The sequence below is a fragment of the Dermacentor andersoni genome, chromosome 1, assembly GCF_023375885.2.
Source record: "Dermacentor andersoni chromosome 1, qqDerAnde1_hic_scaffold, whole genome shotgun sequence".
NCBI lineage: Eukaryota > Metazoa > Arthropoda > Arachnida > Ixodida > Ixodidae > Dermacentor > Dermacentor andersoni.
Genome location: NC_092814.1, coordinates 79,536,845 through 79,561,218, shown reverse-complemented (window position 1 = coordinate 79,561,218; position 24,374 = coordinate 79,536,845). Strand labels below are relative to the sequence as shown.

The following is a 24,374-nucleotide window of genomic DNA, read 5'->3' as shown; positions in this document are numbered from 1 at the left end:
CTTTCGGGCAAACACGATACTAGATGGCTAACCCGTATACACTGAAACAAAGTTAGGCATCTGTCGATTCTAAGCACAGAAGTCTTTTATGTTTTATATTTCAGAAAATGTGCGCGACTATCACAACCAATGAAGGCGAAAAACGCTAGAAGCGTTGTTAGGATCGGTCTAGGTAATTTAGGAGCGCCAAGCCTTGTACATTTCTTATAACATTTCTTATTTCATACATTTCTTATTTTTTCTTATAAGAAGACAACCGCAGTTGAGACGCGCTCAATTCAACGTCAGGTCTGTGGGTCAGCTGTCAGCTGACAGCTGACCTGGTCAGCTGTCAGGTCAGCTACTAGGTCATAAAGGCTAGAAAAGGAGTGAGGAGGAACAAATTAATCTTTCATGGGGGTTTGACTTCGAACAACTACGTATAAATGCGCTGTGATGAACACTGTAGTGAAGGGCTCCGGATACATTTTTAGCCCCGTTTCGATTTCAACGACACCTCAGCCTAAGCACACGAGTTTTCCTTGCGCTGCACATTCGTAAGAAATTCGGCTGCCAAAAATCGAGCCCAGCACTTTGTGCTCAGCAGCAGGACGCCACAGCTAGTGGGCCAACCGGTGTGAGTGGATGGGGAATGCAGATTGCGTAAGTTCATGGCTCACAAAATTGCAGGGCAAAGGGCGAAGGGTGGGGAAAAAGTGCAAATGTACAAGGCTGGTTCTCACGTCAGTTTTATGCGCCGTCAGAGCGCAGTACACTTTTTCGTGGTGCGCGGTTTTAACGTATGACGAGACGATAAATTTCCGGTTAACTTGATTAATTGTGTGCGCCATGTGAGCAGAGGGGTACAATCTTCTGGCCTCACGAACATAAAAGATGAAGCGTCCAGCGCGGTTTCGTAAAGATGGAACGTCCTCTCTAGTAAAGAGGTGTCTCTGACCTCGACTAGAGCGAGCGTATTCCCTTTCCCGATAAATTATAGTGTCACAAATAACTTTTTTTGTTGTTGTTCCCGCTATCTCCAAAGTCATCTTGAAGAAACCTGATAACTAGCGACGCAGTAGCGAGACTAATGTCGTAAAACCACAATAGCTATGGCTCAAACTGAACCTGCAGAATATGTTCAACACGGTATCAAGTTATACGTCCCTAGTTATTATTAAGCTGCTACACAACTGAACCTCCGGGATTTGCGCACCACGGTATTATGGTGTACGTGCCCGTTTATTATAAAAGATGCATCGCGGTGACATAGGAGAACCACATTGAACAAGTTACATAATTTCGACATGAGCCACGTTCATTATTGTTATCCAGTATTTCAAGTATTGTGCGCCCAGACAAGATGAAAGGCACTAAGCATTGTATATCCGTAAGAAGAAAGTTTATCAGGGGCGGCGGACAGGGGAGAGCAATGCATATAAAGAGGAAAGTCAAGCGCGTTGTCAAGAGATAGTTTGTGTGGTTTAATTATCTCGAAAGTAAATTTATGTCCGTTATAAACGTTGATTTGGATGCCAGAAACTCACGCACACAAAAAGACTGGAGGCAATGTGGATGTCTGTAAAGCTGGGACTGAATTCAAAAAGCTTTCAGTTCCTAAGTACTTTTTTATTTTTCATTGGCTAATAATGTCCACCATTAGAATTGACTGGAATTTGCTTTTATGAGCAATCTTAGTGTAAGAGCTCTTCATGAATTCGGGACCAGAGCATTACATCGCAGCTGCTAAGTCTGTTATGAACAACACGTAGGGTTTCCATAGTGTGACCTTCCCTCCTCTCTCCTCACCCCTTCCTAACAAAGACTGGTATTCACAAAACTTATCTTTCGCAAGTATTTCTAATGACTGGTGTTACGTCTCAACACCACAAAGGCCTTAATTGAAAGATTGCCACGTGTCAAATCCACCACCCCTCCTATCCAGACGTCAACGCAGCGGGGACAACGACTGAAAGGGTTCCACGAAAGGCCCGCACGCCGCTATTTACCTGGCAGCCTTAGCGAAGGAAAAAGAGGGCGGAACAACGTTGACGAGTTGAGAGGCGCAGGTTCCTTTCTTGCCACGTATTCCAAACCAGTCTCTTCTGATGCGGAGTTACTGCGTGTTATTGCGAGCATGGGCGTGATATATCGCAACGGAGTCGACGAAGGGGTTTTGCTGCTGGACAGTTTTGAGATTCGCTAGTCGACTGGCCTGGGGAAGACGACGGTATTAAAAGGAAATACTTTTCGAGAGTGAGGACAGAGGGTCCTGATGTGAACTTGGACGTTTAACTTGCTCCTGCATGAAGTAGGCTTCCGTAACTGAAGCCGTGTAACTAAGCTAAATAAACAATTTTTCCTTCATTTTCTACAACCTGACGTAGTAGTCGATGGGCTTAGTGGATTCCATGCTCACAACGCCACCCTAGCCGCAACACTGGGCATCATCGCGGCAATGATCTCTTGATCGCGCCGATCGCTATCATGAGTGGCGGGCGAATAAACGTGAACGCCGACACAGAAAGCTCTTACACTTAAAAGTTTTGTCAATGCGAGCGTAGGTCATCTTTGCATCCAGCATCAGCAAATTATTCTATACTGAGGCATACATTCGTACTGTGTGTTTGGTGACCTCCTATAGTGCACGGAACATCCCAGTATTTCACAGACGTTACAGTTCAATGATAGTCAAGTTTGACAAATGACCCACAAGTTCAAAAATTGGTTAGAGATATTGTCGGCGATACAAATAGTGAAAAGGAATGTTTGTCGCTCGGTAAAGATACAGCTTGACGCGCGTTCAACGAATGACAATACGTCTTTTGTTATCAATGTATTGCCGGTATAAAGAGTAGTCATCCCATATTATTACGGCAACTCTGCTGCGTGTAAAGCACACTGTACCTCTATCGCGCCCAACTCCCGCTTGCGATAGTTGGCTGTAAATAACAAAGCGCTACATGCGTGTATAAACGGTGACGACCCCGTTTACACTATAGACGCAAAAGTTGGAATCTCAACTTACAAAGGACGTGTAGACGGTCTGTTTAAGTTACAACCTCTTCAGATTCAGCTCTACTTGGACAAGCACTTTATTTAAATAACGACGCGATCGAAATTACGCTAAAATATTCTAGTGCCCGCTTTGATCTTCAATCGAATGGAATCGAGATACTGTCGGCCGAGCGAGCTATTTAATCTGGTAAGGTGGAAATTTCACGCCACACGGTATTGATTGCCGAAGGAAGATCCTGTATCTAGCTCTCACCAAGCAAGCACTGCCGTACAACATGCGATCAATGGCAATATCCTTGCGACCTTTCTTGCAGAACCAGCTTGCAATCAGTAATTTTCATTTAAAATGGCTCATCCTTTTACTCCACGGGTTTAACCCGTTGCGTATTCAAGTTACCTCTCCAAGTGGAGCACTGCCGACGCGACTGAAGATAATGGGAGCTGAAGCTTTAAGAGGAAAGTTTCACGGAGGGTGAATACTTTCACGTAGGGAATAAAGCCAGAAGGGCTTTGACGCACGCCGGGAACAGCTAAGCACTTTCGCGTTGGGCCAACAAAGGAACGTGGGCGTCCAAATGCAGACTCGTCTACGCGTCCGACAAAAGTTGCGCGTCGGGTTTAAAACCAGACTTCGCCGCACTCGCCCGGCGAAGTGCTTACTTGACAGGACGCTGGCGACGTCGGCCCTTCCTCGCGTCTAATTGATATGAATGCGGGATCTTAACTACGCGTCTCGCCACTTGAATGTCTCTACACCACGCGCCGAAATTAAAACGTCCCACAAACAGTTTATTTTCTTTTTCCTTATTCTTCCTAATTGGGTTATAATGTGTGATGCTCTCGGGGAATTTCATCATATATTTGCTAAGTCGACATTCGTCGTTTTTTGTGTTTATTTTTTCTACGGGGATGGGGGGGGGGGGGGTGCTAATTAAGTTGCCTAACCCATTCCTAACGATGCTGTTGGTTCTGTACATTGGACGACGTCGTAGGTAGTGCGATAGAGCATATATTCTGATGTATTGCAATATAAGGTTACAAGGAATCGGGAGACAACGTTCGTGAGGGGAGCGCAGCCCGAAAGTGTCGTAATACCCGTCCATCATTCTGTCGCACAGGCTGAATGGTGTATACGACTACGCCATTAATTACAGAAGTTGCGACATTTGCGACGACAGTTTAGGCCCGCCGCAGTGAGCACGCTGGTTACGGCACCGTGCTGCTTGAGCTGAATGCGCTGGCCCGCGAACCCAGCAGTTGCATCCAAAAGCCGCCTTCGCAACATACGAGTGCATGGAATTCGGAAAATTTTACTGCAAAATATTACGGCTCCATACGTGCGTGTGACTGCTGGCAGGAAGAGTTCTTTTCATACCGCTAAGTTTGGTTTAATGATATCCTCTTGTAACCAACAAAAAAATATCTCTGAAAGTTTACCGCGCCAGTCAGCTTTCTACGCGACGTGACAGTTGTTTCAAATAATGTTGCAGTAAATATATCCAACTTGTAGAAAAATTAACTCGGTCTTTACCATCACATAATCATCACACTGTCTAGCAAAAAACTACGATGGTGATAAGAAACGTCTTTTATTTCTTAGTGCTTTGCACGTGCATGCGTGCATGCGTGCATGCGTGCAGGTGTGCGTGTGCGTGTGCGCGTGTACTATAAATAAATGCCTAGTTTGTGAACCTTAGGTTTTACTTCTTTGAAACAAGTCCTGGGGCCCTATAATGTAAAACTATTCCAACATGTTTCTATTCCAATCTCGTGACGTCAAATTTGCGTAACCACCAACGCAAGCGCCGGGCGGTCATCCTCAGGGTTGTCTGAACATAGCAATGAAACGGTCTCCTCGTTCATAGGAGATAACTTTTGTTTGCTTGAAAAACGAATAACATTGCCTACACTGAGCGGCTTGTCGTATCTAATTGGCTGACAAGAGGCGAGGAGAACGCTCAAGTGGAGAGGGATTCGATGGGGCCGAGCCACTGCACTGGAAGTCGATAACCGGATGAAGAGGGTGGTGCCGGCGTCTACGATTGGTCGGCTTTCCCTTACTTAGCTTGCGGTGGCTGGTCGAAAATCGCGGCGGCATGCAACGGAAGCTCAAGAATTACGCTAAAACGGACCCTCAGCAAAGAAGAGTTGGCAGAATGAGGGGTAAACGTGCCGAAAGTGCTCGAAAACGTTACACTGCCACGCAAGAAGTTTTATTATTCGCAAATACACCCATGCTCTCCGGCAGGTGCGAGTAGCCAGCGTCTGAGCGATCGGCGGCAGCCATCTTCTATTCCTTTCAGAACAGGGCAACCTGCGGCTATTCCGAAGAAAATTCAGTTTTGTTCGGCATATTAATGCATCTTTATCGCGTACACGTCACTTTGACGCGGTGAGTTTTTGTGGTTTTGTGACGTCGCATGATAGGCACGTGAAGTGGGTGCAGCCCGAAAACTTTTTACCATTAGCCGAGGGCTAATGGCGAAAAGGGGTCGAATCAGAAATAACTGTTTTTCTTTTTTCTGTCAAATCATGCATAATCAGTGTGTACACATCATATCAGATGGGGAGGTATCGCGGTTTTCGTGACGTCGCGTGATAGACAGGTGAAGTGGGGGTGGTCGAAAAAAGTTTTTGACCAGTCGTGGAGGGCTGATAGCAGAATTGGAATAGAAAAGTTTGGAATAGTTTTACGTTGTAGCGCCCCTGAAATTTTGCTTTAATGCAACGGGACACCTCGTTGCTCCTGCTGAAGTTCTTTCTTCCATTTTAAGTTGTAGATAATTATTGAATTTGGCTTCTGCCTCTTCCGGGCACCATTAGCATCGTGTTACGGCGCAAATGTAATGAGTTGTCTCAAGCTAATGAAGGCGTCGCAAAACAAACAGCAACAGAATCCGTTTCATTCTCTAACTTATATAAATAGCGGCGAACTTGCTCTTCTCTGGGCATTGCGAGGTCCGCTGGTAACAGAAAGAGCGCTTTCTGGCCATTGCGAGCCAACTTGGCGAAATAAGAGCTTCCGTGCAACAGCGCTTGTCCTTTCGAGAGGGAAGTGCATCCTGGTTAGAATAAATACACTGCGTGTTCTTTTCGAATGCTCGTGCAACTTCCTGCGCGGTGACGCGGCGAAGCATATATCAGCATTCGGGTTTACGTTAGGCCATGCCTGACTTAGTGCACTTCAATACTCTTTAATGCGATGGAAAGTATTTGGCGGCCATAATGTGGCCTTATGTGCTCCCCAATAATAGTAAGTATTAGTTTCTGGCACAGATAAACAGTGAGTAAGTATTCATTAGGGAAAAAAAAAGTATAATAAGAACTTTTAAACACTGCAGCAAAAGGAACACATTCAGCGCGTATATATGTTCTTCTTTATTTATAAGGTCAAGGAAAAAGAGTGAGAACATTTTATTGCTAGGAACTCGGAAACATTGAGGTTCAATTTTCGAGGGGGCTCCCCTCGTGTGGTATTGCGTCGCGTGTTGGTCATATTATTCGTGATCACGGCATTAAACACGATAAAGATGCATAGTTTATTTTATAATATTATTTGCCGTTTGGTCACATATCTTTTTGGATGCGGTTTCTTAATAGTGGTGTCAAAAGAGCTGCCGTACCAATCCCTACCCACATCACCCCACTCCTCTCGCCTAATAATGTAAATTTCTAATGGGGACTGATTGTCGTACTAAATAAGGCGACTTCCGTAATTTTTCGCTGAAGCGTGCCACTTCAATAGACGGGCATGGAAAACAAGAACATGGTCCTTTTTTACCTGCTACCGTATACGTTTTCAGTCACATCAAACCAGAATAGTTTTCTCGAAGTTAAAGAAAGAAGAAACGTCTCACTCAAGCTGACGTTGATTTTCACAACACGTTTGCAGTTTCTACAGTAACGCACGGTTCTCACACTACCTCTTGATTTTTAGTATTATTACACGTCGCGCACCGTACGGCCCATTGCATATTCGGGTGCACTGCGCCGTAATCGTAAATTCCAAATCTGTCACTTTAGAGGAGGAACCAAAGATTGCTGAAGCGTCTATGATAATATTGTAGGCACCACCGTTTCATAATGGGAGAGGCTTTTCAGGTGTTCAGCACCACGCAATTGAGAAAGACATACTTGTTTTCTTTCTCCTCCTTATTGCATAGTGCGACAATGCGGAACTGTTGAAAGTGGTCACGCTATTGTCGCGAAGAGCGCATACCGCGGGCCCTTTTTTTTTCTTTTCGTGACTGCCGTGTGTTCGTCAATGCGGGGGAGCCTTTGTGCGGGAATGACCGCGACGGCGCCTCGGGCATGTGCTCTCGCCGGGCCGACGCCGCCGTACCTGACAGTCACTCCGTGGACGTGTGGCTCGGTCGTCTCACGCTCGGCGGCGTCGTGGGGCAAAGGTTAATTAGTCATGAGCAATTTTGTTGTGAGTGCGGAATGTTCTCGCGACCGTTTTTGGTCGCATAAACTCTGGCCCCTATTGGATCATGTATTAATTTATTAACTATTTTTCATTATTAATATTTTATTATTATTATTTTTTACTTGCCACCACCTTGCTCCCACTCCACTCGGCTCTCTCTCTCTCTCCCTCCCTATTTTTGCTCCCCACTCCCCTTTCCCGTGCATTGCTGTTGAGATGACCTCGCCCGAGAGTCAGTTATACGGCGCTCACTTATCTCTTCATTTTTTCTCATAAAAATCACTCACACAAAGTAGTTTCGGGTGAGCAAAGAGACGGCAGCCCACGGCGCCACTTCACCACGGGATATCAGGCAGGTCAGGCAGGCCGACGACGATCGGTATGACATAGTTTTGTAATTGATATGCGTAGAGTATAAATCTAAAGTAAATGTCAAATTAATAAACCTAGATGTTCAAATGATACATCTCGTCGTCTTCGTGCCTGCGCATCTGCGCTTGCCCCTGACGGAGCCCAACCCCCTTCATCGTCGTCTCCCTGGTGAGCTGATGTGTAAGGACACTAACAGCTGCGTCACTTGGCTACAATATGCAGGAATGTCTACGAAGAGTGCCAATGTGCGTGCAGTCAGATCGCACCTGGAGGCTGTCAAAAATAAATTATCAGACGTCAGCGATTCCTTTCGCTCTGAACTCATTTACTGCTACTCGACTACACATTGCTACTTGAGTATCCACTGCTATTCGACTACGCACTGCTACTCGCCTACCGACAGCGCATGCACCCAATTTTGTGCAAAATTATTAAAGAGTTTTAGAATAGCGTTTTCAACCAAACATAAGCATATTACGTACGTTAAAAAAGATAGCGTTGTCCTCACTGCGCATGCTCAGTACGTTATTCTGTTTCCGTGAGTTACATGCGCTATGATGACGCACGTTATTTGGCGAGCTTAACGTTCGTAACGTTTACGCATACTGAGAAATAGCGCTGTCGATCATGGCCGCCACCCATGGCTGCAGTTTTAGCGTGCATTCTTGTCATGGCTCGCGACCGTTGATCACGGTCGGTTCTCGCTAGGCTAGGTTCTCGCTCCCGTTGATCACCAGTGACTAAGGCAACGCTGGCCCCTCCGAAGTTCACGTATTACGTGACGCCATCGAGCAAGAAACGATGTTCCACATCAGCCCACCATGGCTCTAAGTGGCGCTGGCTAACACTCCCAGGACTAGATCTAGTAAACATACATACCCAAGATAGAGGACGGATCGATAGCCCTCGCCGTAGTACAATTGATAGTGCAACACACGCATAATGCGAAGGTGGTGGGTTGGTCTTCCACTGGCGACAAGTTATCTTTTCGCGCACTTTCACTTCCCTTTTCTTTATTATTTGATATATTTCAATTTAATTCAAGCACAGCTAAATTTCCCCGATACTTTCCTTGGCTTCATTGTATGTGGGCTTTATATGATCGTGATTAACAAAATTTAGCTCCTGGGTTTCCCTTCATATATACATATGGGACATTAGAGGTTTAGCATTGTATTAAATGAGGCTGCAAGAGGCGTCACTGAGAGTTGTCTTTGTCAGTGACAGAGCTGATTATTAATCATACATAATGAACCATTACAGTCCAGTGTAGCCAAAATTTTCCGATGTCGCTGAAGTGAGACAAAAAGTCGCTAAAATTCTTGTTAAAACTGCCAAGTTGATTTAAAATAACGTAGGCATTTTGGAACACTATAGAACAAGCTAACGGGAAGTAAATCCTTTACCTAGATCGTTTCATCTTTGCTAAATGTCCGTGCAGGTGACAGATAAATAGTGAATTTACCAGCAGATATGCAGAGGGCTTTTACTTTACCAATATATTTACATAACGGGTGATGACAGCTTAAATTTTGCGTTTACCGCCTGGGCCAACGGCTTCGTGACTAAGAACGCCGGAAAAGGGGAAGACTCTCACCTGTTTATTAATGTTTACTACTACTGCTACTACTATCGTCGGATTGTAAGTTTACAAATACAGCACGTCGAAAAGAAGACAAATAACCTAATTTTCTAGCACGAAAAGGTTTACTAAGTTTACATTATCCCTAAATTTTTCTAATTCTCAACGTTTGTGATAGGACAACTAAATTTTGCGGAACGTGCTTGGTCCCACGTTCTTAACGCGGCGATGACAATTAGCCGAGCTTTATACAGGTCGATTACTACGCTACCGCCTTTGATCTACCTGAAAGTTGCCGCGAAGCACTGATTGGACCTAAAGCCGTAAGAAACAGAAGCGATTTGTTCATATTCGCGTGAAGGAGTTCAGCCGCTCAGATATCTAGCTTTTTATATACAGTGGCTCTGTCTTATTCACCGTGTCCACCAATCTAATGCATTTAGTGATACCGCAACACCCGCAACGTTTAAACGCATTCAAATGGATTTCGTTACAAAAAATTTAAAAACATGAATTTTGTTAGCACATTGTGAAGTCTGTGTTGACCACTGTACTGTGAAGGCACAATCACGGCCGCTATCTTGTACACGTTCGAAAAGCCGACGTTCGATTTCTCCTCGCGCGATGGTCCAGGCTGCTCCGATATCGCGGCCTAGGCCAATCTAGTCCAATCGCGTGAGGCGAAATCGAACGTCGGCTTTTCGAACGTGTACAAGATAGCGGCCACAATGTGAAGACTACCAATGTGAAGGCAACCGTTGCTTCATCATGCTCACGGAGCTTATTATCGTACAGCGAGTTTCATCCGCTTACATATCGCTTTTGAATAATAAATTACGCCATTTTTGAAGCAACTTTCAGAACTTCTATATCGCTAGAATGTCGCCAACGGTTCATTCTAGTCGCTTAATAAAGTTCCAGTCGCTAAATAGAAAACTTTGTTGCTAAAGGCACAAGAAAGTCGCTATATCTAGCGACAAAATAGCTAAAATGGCAACACCGAATACGAATAGGGAAATTATAAATAAGAAAGCTGATTTGTAGACCGCCCCAGCAAACACGCAATGGTGCAAGCGGCGAAAAGTCAAATTCGTTTTGGACTGCCGAGCGACAGCCTCCTCTGCAATGCAAGCATGCAAGGCGCATCCCGTAGGCGGCTCGCACCGCGAAGAACCGTAACCGTTAACTGCGTAGCCGGGCGTCATCGGCTACAGCGCGTGGCGGCGACGCCCGAAAGAAAATCCTAGCTGCTCAAGCAGGAGATACGTAATAAAGAAGTATAGTTGTGCGGGTGCAATTCCGCAAGAAAAACTTGGCATCGGCCATTGTTTTGTTGGATTTGCCAACGTGTAGGGGACAGTGCCCGCTTTCAAAAGAGCGTGCTTGTGAGTGTGTGCGTGTATGTGTCTGCGTATGCGTGTATGTCTGCGTATGCGTGTGCGTATGCGTATGAGTGTGTGCGCGCGTGCGTGTGTGTGTGTTGGGGGGGATGGCAACTGGCCTACTTTGGCCCTTCCACTACCTCTTGTTGACTGACATCTAAGAAGACAGAAAAGAGGAGCGTTTGAGGGAGTTGCGCTAAATTTAAGGCGCAGCCGAAAACTGCCTGAACGTATCGTAACAGGGGGCCCTATAACCTAAAACTATTCCAATATGTTTCTATTCCAATCTCCTGACGTCAAATTTGCGTAACCACCGACGCAAGCACCGGGCGGTCACCCACAGGGTTGTCTGTACAGACCAATCAAACACCCTCCTCGTCCATAGGAGGTCACTTTTGTTTGCTTGAAAAACGAATAACATTGCCTACACTGAGCGGCTTGTCGTATCTAATTGGCTGACAAGAGGCGAGGAGAGCGCTCAAGTGGAGAGGGATCCGCTGGGGCAGAGCCAGTGCACTGAATATCGATAACCGGATGAAGAGGGTGGTTCCGAGGTCTGCGATTGGTCGGCTTTCCCTTACTTAGCTTGTGGTGGCTGGTCGAAAATCGTGGCGGCATGCAACGGAAGCTTAAGAATGACGCTAAAACTCACCCTCAGCAAAGAAGAGTTGGCAGAATGAGGTGGTAAACGTGCCGAAAGTGCTCGAAAACTTTACACGGCCACGCAAGAAGATTTATTATACGCAAATACACCCATGATCTCCGGCAGGTGCGAGTAGCCAGCGTCTCAGCGATCGGCGGCAGCCATCTTTTATTCCTTTCGGAACGGGGCAGCCTGCGGCTATTCCGTAGAAAATTCAGTTTTGTTCGGCATATTAATGCATCTTTATCGCGTACACGTCACTTTGACGCAGTGAGTTTGCGCGGTTTTGTGACGTCGCGTGACAGGCAGGTGAAGTGGGTGCAGCCCGAAAACTTTTTACCAATAGCCGAGGGCTAATGGCGAAAAGGGGTCGAATCAGAAATAACTGTTTTTTTTTTCTGTCAAATCATGCATAATCAGTGTGTACACATCATATCAGATGGGGAGCTATCGCGGTTTTCGTGACGTCGCGTGACAGACAGGTGAAGTGGGGGTGGTCGAAAAAAGTTTTTGACCAATCGTGGAGGGCTGATAGCAGAATTGGAATAGAAAAGTTTAGAATACTTTTACGTTATAGCGCCCAGGGTTGCGTCAAAGCTGTCAGCGAGCTTTAATGCGGACGGCACTCATAGTGGACACCGCCATCTTATCGAAAAATGCCTCTTCACAATGCACACAACGACGTCTCCATCCGCTACAGTATTCCCGGCTGTGTTTTCCAAAATGCATGCCCGGCACGCTTCTCTTGCTGCAGGCAAGCTGCGCGCTCTTTCAGTTACGGAAGAGCCTCTCAACATTGTCAGGTAGTTTCTATAGATTCTACTGATGGCGCTGAAATTTTCGGGGGATTTCTTCTCAAGATCACATAAGATTATCAGAACGTATTCAGTATTCCAGTGTTCATAATTATTTTTCGCGGTAATTCAGTTAAGGTATTCAGAGTCACTACATTCTCTGGCGCTTTTTTTCTCTTCTCATTTTTCAACAAGCATTTAATGCGTTTGAACAAACTAAATATTGCGTTGCCATGCTACAATGTTTGAGATGGCGTAATCTGTATTCGGAAGCTAAGCATAACGGCCAAAGCATGCTTAAGCAGCTATACGGGCGCTACTTCGAAGTTTAAAGCATTAGTATCCAATACGTGTCCTTTCACGTTTCGATAACCGAGAGAGAGAGAAACGAAGAGGAACGGTAGGACGTTTAACAAGGACAGTCCCGGTTGGCTACACTACACTTGGGGAGGGGAAAGGATAGATAAGGAGAGAAAAGAAAAATAAGAGAGTCAGTCACTCCGCTGTCACAAGCGTTAGTACAATCCAGTACCCTTCGTGAAGTGCACAAGGGCTTTTGTGGCCTTTCGCATGCAAGAATGCGTAGGCCATGGTCCACGGACATTTTTCTTCCAAGAGCACTCTCTTATCCAAAAGATTGAGTTTAGCTTGCAGAGTACGTCGTTGAGTGTCAAAGGATGGGCAGTGACACCGAAGGTGCTCTAGAGTCTCATCGAACTTGCCCAAATTGCATGTCGCACTGTTGCCATCCCTTTCAGAAATTAATAAGCATTGGTAAATGCGACGCCCAACCACATGTTACTCAGTAAAGTTGTTTCGCGACGGGAGAGTTTAGGTGACAAACAAAGTCGCAAATTAGGGTTGAGAGAGTGCAAGCATGAGTTGGTGGCACCCGGTGAATTACATAGTAGAAGTGTGGTGTGGCGAGAAAGTGGTTGAAGTTGCCGCACAGCATCCGTTTTCGAGAGGGGTATAGGCACAAGCTGTTGTTTTCAATGAGTCGAGCACGCAGCCTCATCTGCGCTATCGTTGGAAATTCCGCATTGGCTCGGCAACCACTGAAATACAATATCGGCCGCTATAACGTAAAACTATTCCAAACTTTTCTATTCCAATTCTACAATCAGCCCACCACGATTGGTCAAAAACTTTTTGGACCCCCCCCCCCCCCCTTCACCTGTCTGTCACGCGACGTCACGAAAACCGCGATAGCTCCCCATCTGATATGACGTGTACACACTGATTATGCATAATTTGATCGAACAAAACAAAAATAGTTATTTCTGATTCGACACCTTTTTGCCATTAGCCCTTGGCTATTGGTCAAAAGTTTTCAAGCTGCACCCACTTCACCTGCCACTCACGCGACGACACAAAACCGCCAAAACTTACCACGTCAAAGTGACGCGTACGCGTTAAAGATGCATTGATATGCCAAACAAAACTGAATTTTCTTCTGAATAGCCGCAGGCTGCCCCGTTCCGAAAGGAATAAGAGATGGCTGCCGCCGATCGCTCCGGCACTGGGGCGCTATAACGTAAAGCTATTCCAAACTTTTCTATTCCAATTCTGCAATCAGCCCTCCGCGATTGGTCACAAACCTTTTAGACCACCCCCACTTCACCTGCCTGCCACGCGACGTCAGAAAACCGCAACAACTCACACGTCAACCGGACGTGGACGCGTTAAAGATGTATTAATATGCCGAACAAACCTGAATTTTTCTCTGAATAGCCGCAGGCTGCCCCGTTCCGAAAGGAATAAAAGATGGCTGCCGCCGATCGCTCAGGCACTGGCTACTTGCCCCTGCCGGAGAGCATGGGTTTATTTGCGTGTAATAAACCTTTCTGCGTGGCCATGTAATGTTTTCGAGAACTTTCAGCACGTTTACGACCTCGTTCTGCCAACTCTTCTTTGCTGCGGATTCGTTTTAGCGTCATTCTCAAGCTTCCGTTGCATGCCGCCGTGATTGTCGACGAGGCACCGCAAGCTAAGTAAGAGAAAGCGGACGAATCGCAGACGCCGGCACCACCTTCTTCATCCGGTTATCGATATTCAGTGCCGTGGCTCGGCCCCATCGAATCCCTCTCCACTTGAATATGCTCCTCGCCTCTTGTGAGCCAATTATATAAGACAAGCCGCTCAGTGCAGGCAATGCTATTCGTTTTTCAAGCAAACAAAAGTGACCTCTTATGAACGAGGGGAGCATTTGATTGGCTTCTTCAGACAACCCTGTGGGTGACCGCCCGATGCTTGCGTCAGCGGTTACGCAAATTTGACGTCAGGAGATTGGAATAAAAATATATTGGAATAGTTTTACGTTATACGGCCCGTGGTGTCCTTTCTCGAGCGCGTGGCGACGGGCGTGCCTTATTTCGTACGCTAGCTGCTCGTGTAACCCATGACGTAGGTTAAACTGCAGAATTTTTAGGACTTCTTTCGAATCGCACGAAATGGCCCAATGATTTGGTAGCTGCTGGAGCACATAATTGAGTGCGCATTGAAGAGCCGCAAGTTCAAGTATTTAAAACGCAAAGAGGCAGCGTCCGATATAACACCCGCTGCTCCGGTAGCGCTATCATAATTGGTAGAACCGTCCGTGTAAATGTGTATGCAGTCAAAATAAACTCGTTTAAGAGAAGGAGAGACAAACGCTTCAGGGCTAGTGGTGACAAACATTTTTAGTTACGCTACAGCCCACAGCACACACGTTAGTATTGATGCAAACGCGGGCGTTGATTTCGTAATATATTATTTTTTTCGAAAGGAAAGAGAAGAGCTCGGCTGGCACAATGAATGTATAACAATTCTATTCCAATTCTCCTTCTCGCGCTTCGCCAGTAGTGCGAGCAACACGGCGCGCCCACTTTATCACCAAGACTTTATCACCAAGACAGTCTCGAGCGGTTGATAAGAAAGGAACAGAAGTAAGCGAAATGAATTTGCACCTCATACCAGCTGCGTATCTTTAATTTGAAAATTCTTTTGACCAGAACAAGTTTTAGCCTCCGCGAGTGAAAAGACGGTATTCAGTCTTTCTTGATTTATTTAATGACCTAATGTTTGATATGAGGTTGTCTTTATATGTATAGGTTTGTCGTTTCAGCCGCTGAACTTCAAAATAACATCATTTCCGAAATGCTCGCGCATAATGTCACACACAATTCAACCTTTCGAACGTCAAGCATAAACTGTCGTAAAAAAAATTCAGCGCCATTCCACTCTGTGAAGGTGGATGACCAGCGAAGCTGTGTATGTGGGCCCCTTAATGGCGAACTGTCCATTGCCGTGCGTCGATTGCCTTACGCACATAAACGGAAGGTGAGGCGTGACTAGTCGCTCCTCCACGATGTTGAGCCTCGGAAGATGATGAGGCACCAGGGGGTATACATACCCATGCATTGCTGCAAAACGTGGCACGACACCTTTTACTAAGGAATCCCGGCACGTCGAACAAACACGCACCTCACCGCACTCCGAGGGCGATCGTGCGTTGGTCGACGTCCCACAGTGCAGTAATGGTTGTGAGGTCACTCGAAAACCACAAGCGGTCACACACAACACAGGCCCCACAAAATTGTTTCCCCACAAGCTCCCTCTGAAACCTGGCCGTTGCTCCGGTCAAACGTTTCAAGTTTGCGGGATCGGGGTCGCATGGACGGTCTGTATTTCTTTATGCCTCGCGGTCCTGGCGGGCAGCACACTTACGGGACCGCCACCACGGGAGAGCCAAAGGAGAGAGAGAGAGATTCTTGTTGGTGGAAGGAAGGAAAGGAAAGAAGATACGCAAGCGCTTGAAACGCCGACAACGAGAGGGCAGGGCGGTGTGAACGTAGACTTGGCCGACGTGTGTCAAGAGAGAGAGAGAGCAAGGAGAGGAAAGGCGCGGAGGTCAGCCGGATGCGGGCCAAAGTGTAGTATCTGTTCTTATCAGCTTAATATCTGATATGGGTTCTATTTGAACCTCAGATATTAAACTTATTTTTTTAAGTTGGCAGAGTACTTAATGCCTGCTTACCTCTGCCGTGCGTCGGCCCGCTATTGCGCAATGTTCAGGATCGGCGCATCTCAGGGGAGAAACTCTCGATCTGCATGGCTCTTACCCATGAACACATTTTTTCATGAGAATCTAGCCCCCCATGTACAGCTTCGCCGAAAAAAAAAGGGGGGGGGGGGCGATGCGCTGCTAGTTCAATTTCGAGTACTAACCCTCTTCGTGATGTCGGCCATACACATATATACTTTATATTACCTTTGGTATCCACATCTGTAAAGTGAACACCTGACGTTCTACAGCCCAGTGCCACTAACATTAAAACAAAGCAATACCGTTCGTCATCCATATCACAACGCCTCAGCCTAACACGTATACGGCGGCATGTGCGCATGACCGCAACAAGACAAGTGTTACATACGTCGCCTTTTGCTAGATTTAGCAGCAGCATATATAGGAGAGCAATATAACCAACCCTAGTTCGTCGCACAGCTTTAACATTTATGGCACATGGAAACGAACTGCATGCTTGGCATGTGGTGATGCCATCCACAAATTAAGAAAAAATAACGCGACATCATCATCATCATCATCATCATTATCACCAGCCTGGTTATGCCCACTGCAGGGCAAAGGCCTCTCCCATACTTCTCGAACTACCCCGGTCATGTACTAATTGTGGCCATGTTGTCCCTGCAAACTTCTTAATCTCATCCGCCCACCTAACTTTCTGCCGCCCTCTCCTACGCTTTCCTTCCCTTGGAATCCATTCCGTAACTCTTAATGACCATCGGTTATCTTCCCTCCTCATTACGTGTCCCGCCCATGCCCATTTCTTTTTCTTGATTTCAACTAAGATATCATTAACTCGCGTTTGTTCCCTCACCCAATCTGTTCTTTTCTTATCCCTTAACGTTACACCTATCATTCTTCTTTCTATAGCTCGTTGCGTCGTCCTCAATTTAAGTAGAACCCTTTTCGTAAGCCTCAAGGTTTCTGCCCCGTACGTGAGTACTGGTAAGACACAGCTGTTATAAACTTTTCTCTTGAGGGATAATGGCAACCTGCTGTTCATGATCTGAGAATGCCTGCCAAACGCACCCCAGCCCATTCTTATTCTTCTGATTATTTCAGTCTCATGATCCAGATCCGCGGTCACTACCTGCCCAAAGTAGATGTATTCCCTTACCACTTCCAGTGTCTCGCTACCTATTGTAAACTGCTGTTCTCTTCCGAGACTGTTAAACATTACTTTAGTTTTCTGTAGCTTAATTTTTAGACCCACCCTTCTGCTTTGCCTCTCCAGGTCAGTGAGCATGCATTGCAGTTGGTCCCCTGAGTTACTAAGCAAGGCATTATCATCAGCGAATGCCAAGTTACTAAGGTATTCTCCATTAACTCTTATCCCCAATTCTTCCCAATCCAGGTCTCTGAATATCTCCTGTAAACACGCTGTGAATAGCATCGGAGAGATCGTATCTCCCTGCCTGACGCCTTTCTTTATTGGGATTTTGTTGCTTTCTTTATGGAGGACTACGGTGGCTGTGGAGCAGCTATATATGTCTTTCAGTATTTTTACATACGGCTCGTCTACACCCTGATTCCGCAATGCCTCCATGACTGCTGAGGTTTCGACTGAATCAAACGCTTTCTCGTAATCAATGAAAGCTATATATAAAGGTTGGTTATATTCCGCACATTTTTCTATCACCTGATTGATAGTGTGAATATGGTCTATTGTTGAGTAGCCTTTACGGAATCCTGCCTGGTCCTTTGGTTGACGGAAGTCTAAGGTGTTCCTGATTCTATTTGCAATTACCTTAGTAAATACTTTGTAGGCAACGGACAGTAAACTGATGGGTCTATAATTTTTCAAGTCTTTGGCATCCCCTTTCTTATGGATTAGGATTATGTTAGCGTTTTTCCAAGATTCCGGTACGCTCGAAGTCATGAGGCATTGCGACATGCTTGTAGTTTTTGACAGACTAAGAACTACGTCTCTTCCCGCCCTATAACACGAGCGTGTGTATAGGCGCAATTATACAGTGAATCTTAATTTTGCATTACTCATCAGCTGTCTCCCATACCACTTATTCATCAGTACATAGGCGCCGACCTCGGGAAGGCTCCGAGGCCCGAGCCTCCTCCGAAGTTTTTCGGGGGGGAGGGGGGAGGGGGGAGGAGGGCTTAGCCTTTCGCCCGGGCGATGCCGAAGCTCCCGCCCCCCCCCTCCCCGCAACGACACCTAACGTGCCGTTACCAGATCTTTGTCACCCACATCGTATGAAGATACTTTTGACTTGCGTCGACCTTTTTCACTTGAAACTTAACTGGGGCTAATAGCTTACTGCACCATTGTTAGCGCGGACGTGCATGGCTTTTAATTCATACTTTCGCTTTATTTCTGCAAATCCTGAATATAGGAGGACCCGCGCATCAGCACTAGCGCTGGCTGCCTGATCCGTATTTTCTCACTTCAACATTGTTTTAAATGTCCACTGTAAGTACGATGCACATACGCAATGTATTTAAATAAATACAAATTCTTAAAAGCATCGGTTTTGCCTTTTCTCTACACGTTGGTCGCTTCCCGGTCTGTTTATTTCGCTTTTATGTTTTGACACGAACCTGTTTTTGCAGGAGGTATACACTTTCATGAAAATAAAACGGTCACCTCAATTTGGCTTTCGTCCGAAGCAAGTTTCTGGCGCGAAATATAGCTTCGCGTGCACACTTTCAATGCGGTGCGAGCAAAGCCGGGATTTTGAACTATTGTATATATGCCTACTACATTGCTTTTCGCATTTCGTGCGCGGTCAGGGCGGTGCTTCGGCCGCGTTATGAAGGAGCTTTTGTTATCAATGTGATCAGTCGGCCTTGAGAGACGGATAATAAGTCTGGCGTAGAAATTTGAGGAAAGAGCAGCTGCGAAGCCACGAAACCTGCTGTTGGTGCTCCTTCCATATACCCTTATCAAGTTGATGGGCTGTCTCTTCGGGTTTGCGACAGGCAATGCAGTTGCTTTCAATCAGCTTATTTGCGGGTGGGAGCGCACTCACGTATTATTTTTCATACTTAGTGAGGCCTTTTTTTTTTGCCAGCTGGAAAACTATTGTGCGCAATTAGTACGTCGCTTAAAACACCGCAATTAGATGTTATTTTGGGGTGCCTACAAATGCCTCATTTACACTTTGAAAATTAGGACAGTACTTCTCGAGTTAGATAATTGATTGCAATTACCGAATTAAATCTCAACGACGAAAGAATTACTGGCGGCTACTCCACTGTACTGGAAACCATGTTTTCTTCGAGTGACACAACTGCTCTTTCTTTTTCAGTCTTGGAGCATGATAGTTGGGGAACACTGTATAATTCACCCAGGAAGCGAAATGAAGCCAAGCCGGATTCGCTCGAAACCAGAATCAATAGTAGTCATGTGCAGGAGCGCTTACACTTCGAGTCACAGAAAAAAAAAAAAAAAAGACAGAGGGGCTGTAGTTTCGCCGGAAAGGCGAAGCGGTATCAGTGATAGCCAAGTATGCGACAATTACACGAAGGAAGATTACACCACCGAGAGGGCTCAGGCTGTGAAATTGAACTAGCCCCTACTTTGAGGTCTTGTATACACTGATATAGCACCGTCACTTCCGCGCTCAATTCTTCGAGGTTACACGAAGCTTCTTCAAGTCCAACATATATATATATATATATATATATATATATATATATATATATATATATGTGTGTGTGTATGTATATGTGTGTATATGTATATGTGTGTATATGTATATATATATATATATATGTATATGTATGTATATGTATGTATATATATATGTGGAGTTCGGAAAGCTGGTCGGGCCCCAGCGCCCCCCCCCCCCCCCCCCCCCGGAAAAATGAATGGATGGATGGATGGAAAAGCTTTATTTTCGTCAGAACGCATGTGCGGACGATTCCGTGCTAGATGACCATCAGCTCATGGCTGACGGCGACCTGGGTGCCCCACTCCACGGCCCTGGTCTGGACGACCGGGTCTGAGCTGGCCAACACGGCCTCCCACTGCTCGAGAGAAGGATCACGCATAATATCCACCGGTGGCGGCGCTATGCTACAGCTCCATAATATGTGGTCATAGGTGAAAACTCTCCGCCTATGCATAAGTACAGCCTCACGAAAACAGATGGAGTTTTAAAAAGTTCGAAGCATTTTGCACTATATATGCTTGTAGTCTGTGTGTTCGAATGGACCCCTAATTGCTATAGGCAGTGCGTGAAATGCGCGTGACATTCAGTGACGCTGTATCGTTGCAATGACATGTCGAACTTGGAATTTCATCACGTCTAAAAACATTGCGTCTTCAGCCGTTCCAAATTTTCTTTCTTTTTCTCTTTTTCCTTTGAATCACAACAGTGCCACCAAGGTTCTGGCTGCAAACAGCTAAAGTGTTTGCGTCGAGAGACATGCTGAGCAGGAAAAGGAATGCGAAGGTCTAGAGACATTGCCAGCGACCCAACCCGATTCCAGAAAAGGTTTAAAAATATTAACCAGTGAATCCAGCGATATAGCATTGAAATAAACAGCTCGTTGGAAAGGACAACAGCGGCGTTGAGTGTGCTTAACTCAGGAGCTACGGTCGTAATACTTAGGCCTCCTTTTTTTCCCTCTTCCATCTCTCTCTATGATCGAGTTTCTAAAGATGGTGTCACTCGGGAAAAGGAGAGTCGAGAACTTTCTTTCCAGTTACTTTCTTCTTCTTCCTTTTTTTCTTTTTTGATCATGAATTTCCGCGCTTTAACTCATGTGGCGCAACCCTTCGTTCTTTCTTTCTTCCTTTCTTTCTTTATTTCTTTCTTTTACCTCTTCAACTCTTCCAATGGAATCCCAGAGAATGTAATGACATTCCTGATCGGGATTGTCGTATCGAGAGCAAGGGAAGCAAATCCAGGGAAGAGGGGCGAGCAGTTTGGCTCCAGGTTTTGTTGTCTCTGCCAAAACAACTTCGGCTCTCCGCTCAATTTCTTTGCTTTTCCTTCCTGAAGCGGCAATATAAAGGATGAAAAAAAAAATAAAGAAAAAGGAAGCGCAAGTGTGGCAATAGCGATCATGCAAAGAAAAAAAAGGAAGCAAAGACAACGCTAGGGCCGAGTGGCGCGAGAGCTGCATTCCTCTCGCGGAAGCGAGAAAATGAGCGCTTTCACTATAGAAATCCGTTGTACATCACTTCCGCTGAAGCGTCCAGTGATCTTTGTTTTGGAAGCTCGTGCTTTTAACTTCCATTCAGCTTTTGCCGCTGTCTTCCTCTATCGTTACGTACTTTTTCTTCCCGTGTACCTGTGGTTGTCGAGGTACTGTCTTAGGCGTGAAATTTACCTTATCTGGACTGTCTCAATATTTTTCTCTATTTCTTTGCCAAATTACATCCCGTTTACCATCACTGACTCTTCGCAATTTCCTTAAAATGACACAAATAAGAAATAAAGCGCCACATAAACGAAGAATACAGTCCCTTGATTCTTGTTTTATTGCGTCCTTTCTAAACGTCTCAATGTCTCCCGACTGTCGCCTTTTTTTTCTGTTTGATCGCGGGACGCGTGTGATCTGCCCTCACGTCTCCCTTCTGTGGCTTAGATCGTTTCAGTTTTTTGCACGCTCAGACGTTTCCTGCCTGTTGTTTCTCCTCCCTCGCTTTTCAGCTTCAAAACGGGGTACAAGGGGAAAAAAAAGCGAAAGAGCTCGACAAGAAGGGACAGGGACGCTGCAGAGGGAGAAGATGCGATATACACTTCGCCACGCTCGGTCCATCTCTGTTTGTTCGAGGAGCGGCGTGGCACTGCGTGGCTGCTGGAGGCCTAGACAGCAGCGACGTTGTCCTATTCTCCGGGGAGGTTTCGGGCTTTCTCCTCAGAGAAGCGCGCGGAATGGAGCGTGCCTTGAATTCCCGCGCTCACCGCCGCGTGCGCGCAAGCCCCAGGTTCGAAGCGGGTGGCCCGAGGTCTGGGTCCACCGTCGACAGCAGACGCCGAGGCGCTCCTTTCCCCTTTGCCGCGCTCTCTCTTCAGCTTGTCTGATTTGCCACGGTCAGAAAGAATAGCGTAAAAAAAAAAGATGGAGGGAGAGGGGTAAGGGTGCCCTGAGCCCCCTTGAGTGTTCTCATGGTCGGTCTATAAGCACGCCTCCGACCTCCCCGCCCCCGCTTCCCCCCCCCCCCCCCGCATATCCCCCCTTGTCTCTGACTGGGTTCTCGTCTTGTATACTTCTATATTTTTTTCTTCAACTGGTTACATTCTCTTTCAGGATGCTAACAACTAGGAACAGACGACGCAAACAAGAAGAGCCGCTATTTTGATTATTATGCAAACTTCCTGTTTCGAATAAAGGAGGTGATCTTCGAGCAAGGTAGTTGTTGGTTATAAAAGCCGCTGGCGTTTTCTTCCCGTTATTCTTTAGCCACTGCCTGAGCGATCGGCGGCAGCCATCTTTTACTCCTTTCGGAACGGGGCAGCCTGCGGCTATTCGGGAAAAAATCGGTTTTGTTCGGCATATTAATGCGTCTTTAACTCGTACACGTCACTTTGACGCGGTCAATTTTCGTGGTTTTGTCACGTCACGCTACAGGCAGGTGAAGTGGGCGCAGTCCGAAATCTTTTGACCAATAGCTGAGGGCTAGTGGCGAAAAGGTGGCGAATCAGAAATAATAAATTTTCATTGTTCGGTCTAATCATGCATAATCAGTGTGTACACGTCATATCAGATGGGGAGTTATCATGGTTTGCTTGTTGAAAAGTACCGTTGTAAGAAAGGTTCTTGACAGTTTCCTTGCGGCAAGTACCGCAGTTAGCACATTCCACAACCTTGAGAAACACGTAATGTTTCACACAAAACCGACTGCATGCACTACCTGAACTCTTCGCTCCACCTTGCCATCTCGTTTAAGGCGTGCGGGGCGACGCATTTTTGTTGGCTGAGGCTAGGAGTACCCATTACAAAATCCTCGGCCTTCACAAAAACTGGTAGGGCAATATTGGCTAGACTGAATATCCCAGCATACCCCATTTATCTCACAGAGCAGGCCGTGCCTCTCCCTCTTTCGATGAGATCCAAAATTACAGTAGCCCCAATTCCAAAGAATATGCATCCCGAGTACAACAAAGAAAGGCGCAAAGCACGCGCACAACACATTCAATCAGCGTACTCTAATAACCATAGGTACAACACGTACTACACGGACGCAGCTCTGTATGCAGAGGCGACCGGGCAGCGCTACCAAAGGAGGTACGCCCTGGCAGTCGTGAACACTATCAGCCAACAGCAAATTACCGCGTCGGCCACGGCAGGATCTCCCACCTCGGCTGAAATATTAGCAGTGGCGATCGCACTCGCCCACGCGGAGCGTTCGCAAAGGGACTCGGTCGTGGTCACGGACTCCCAGGAGACATGTCGCATGTTTCTCAAGGGGCACGTGACTGCGGCTAGCCTCGCGATAATTCCCAAATCCTTCAACCACCATCATCGCCTACTCTGGTGCCCGGGCCACGCGGGGGTACAGGGGAACGAAAAGGCTAACGCGTTAGCTCGAGGGTTCACTAACCGAGCGACGGCGTCCTCTTCTAACCCCAACCACCCGCACTATCCCTCACAAAATTCCACCAATTTAAATGCCAAAGACATCCTTGCTCATCAACGTGGAGTCCGCAGAAAATACCCGCCGCCCCACCCACAACTTAACGGGGAAGAGGCCGCCGATTGGCGTAAAATACAGACCGGGGTGTTCCCCCATTTAAAATTGCTAAACGCCATGTATCCCACTCGTTATAGGGCCAACTGTCCTTGGTGCGGTGGCATACCTACCCTAATACACATAACCTGGGAGTGCACTAAGCACCCTCATAGGCCAAATACCAGCAGGACAATGGAGCAGTGGGAGGCACAGCTCGCCCGCTCCGACCTGGCAGGACAAAAGTCCTTAATTAGCCAGGTCAGGCAGGCGGCAGAGGCCAGCGGGGCCCTGGACTGAGAGGCTCCGACCACCCCTCCTTCAAATATCTTTACAATTGCAATAAAGTTTCTCTCTCTCTCTCTCGGCCTTCGATAATTGAGTGGCCGACAACGCAGCGTGTGTTGACTGTGGTTGCGGGGACACCCTAGAACACGTTCTTTCTGACTGACATCGATGCAGTGTAC

The 24,374-nt window shown here is 46.5% G+C and overlaps 1 protein-coding gene and 1 pseudogene across 1 annotated transcript in view; both read left to right on the top strand.

The window, feature by feature from the left end:
- Nucleotides 1-24,374, top strand: part of LOC126543242 (synaptogenesis protein syg-2-like) — a 523,643-nt gene that overhangs the window by 354,476 nt on the left and 144,793 nt on the right. The gene's annotated exons all lie outside the window — the stretch shown is intronic.
- On the top strand, nucleotides 16,092-16,271 carry LOC126546474 (U2 spliceosomal RNA; annotated as a pseudogene).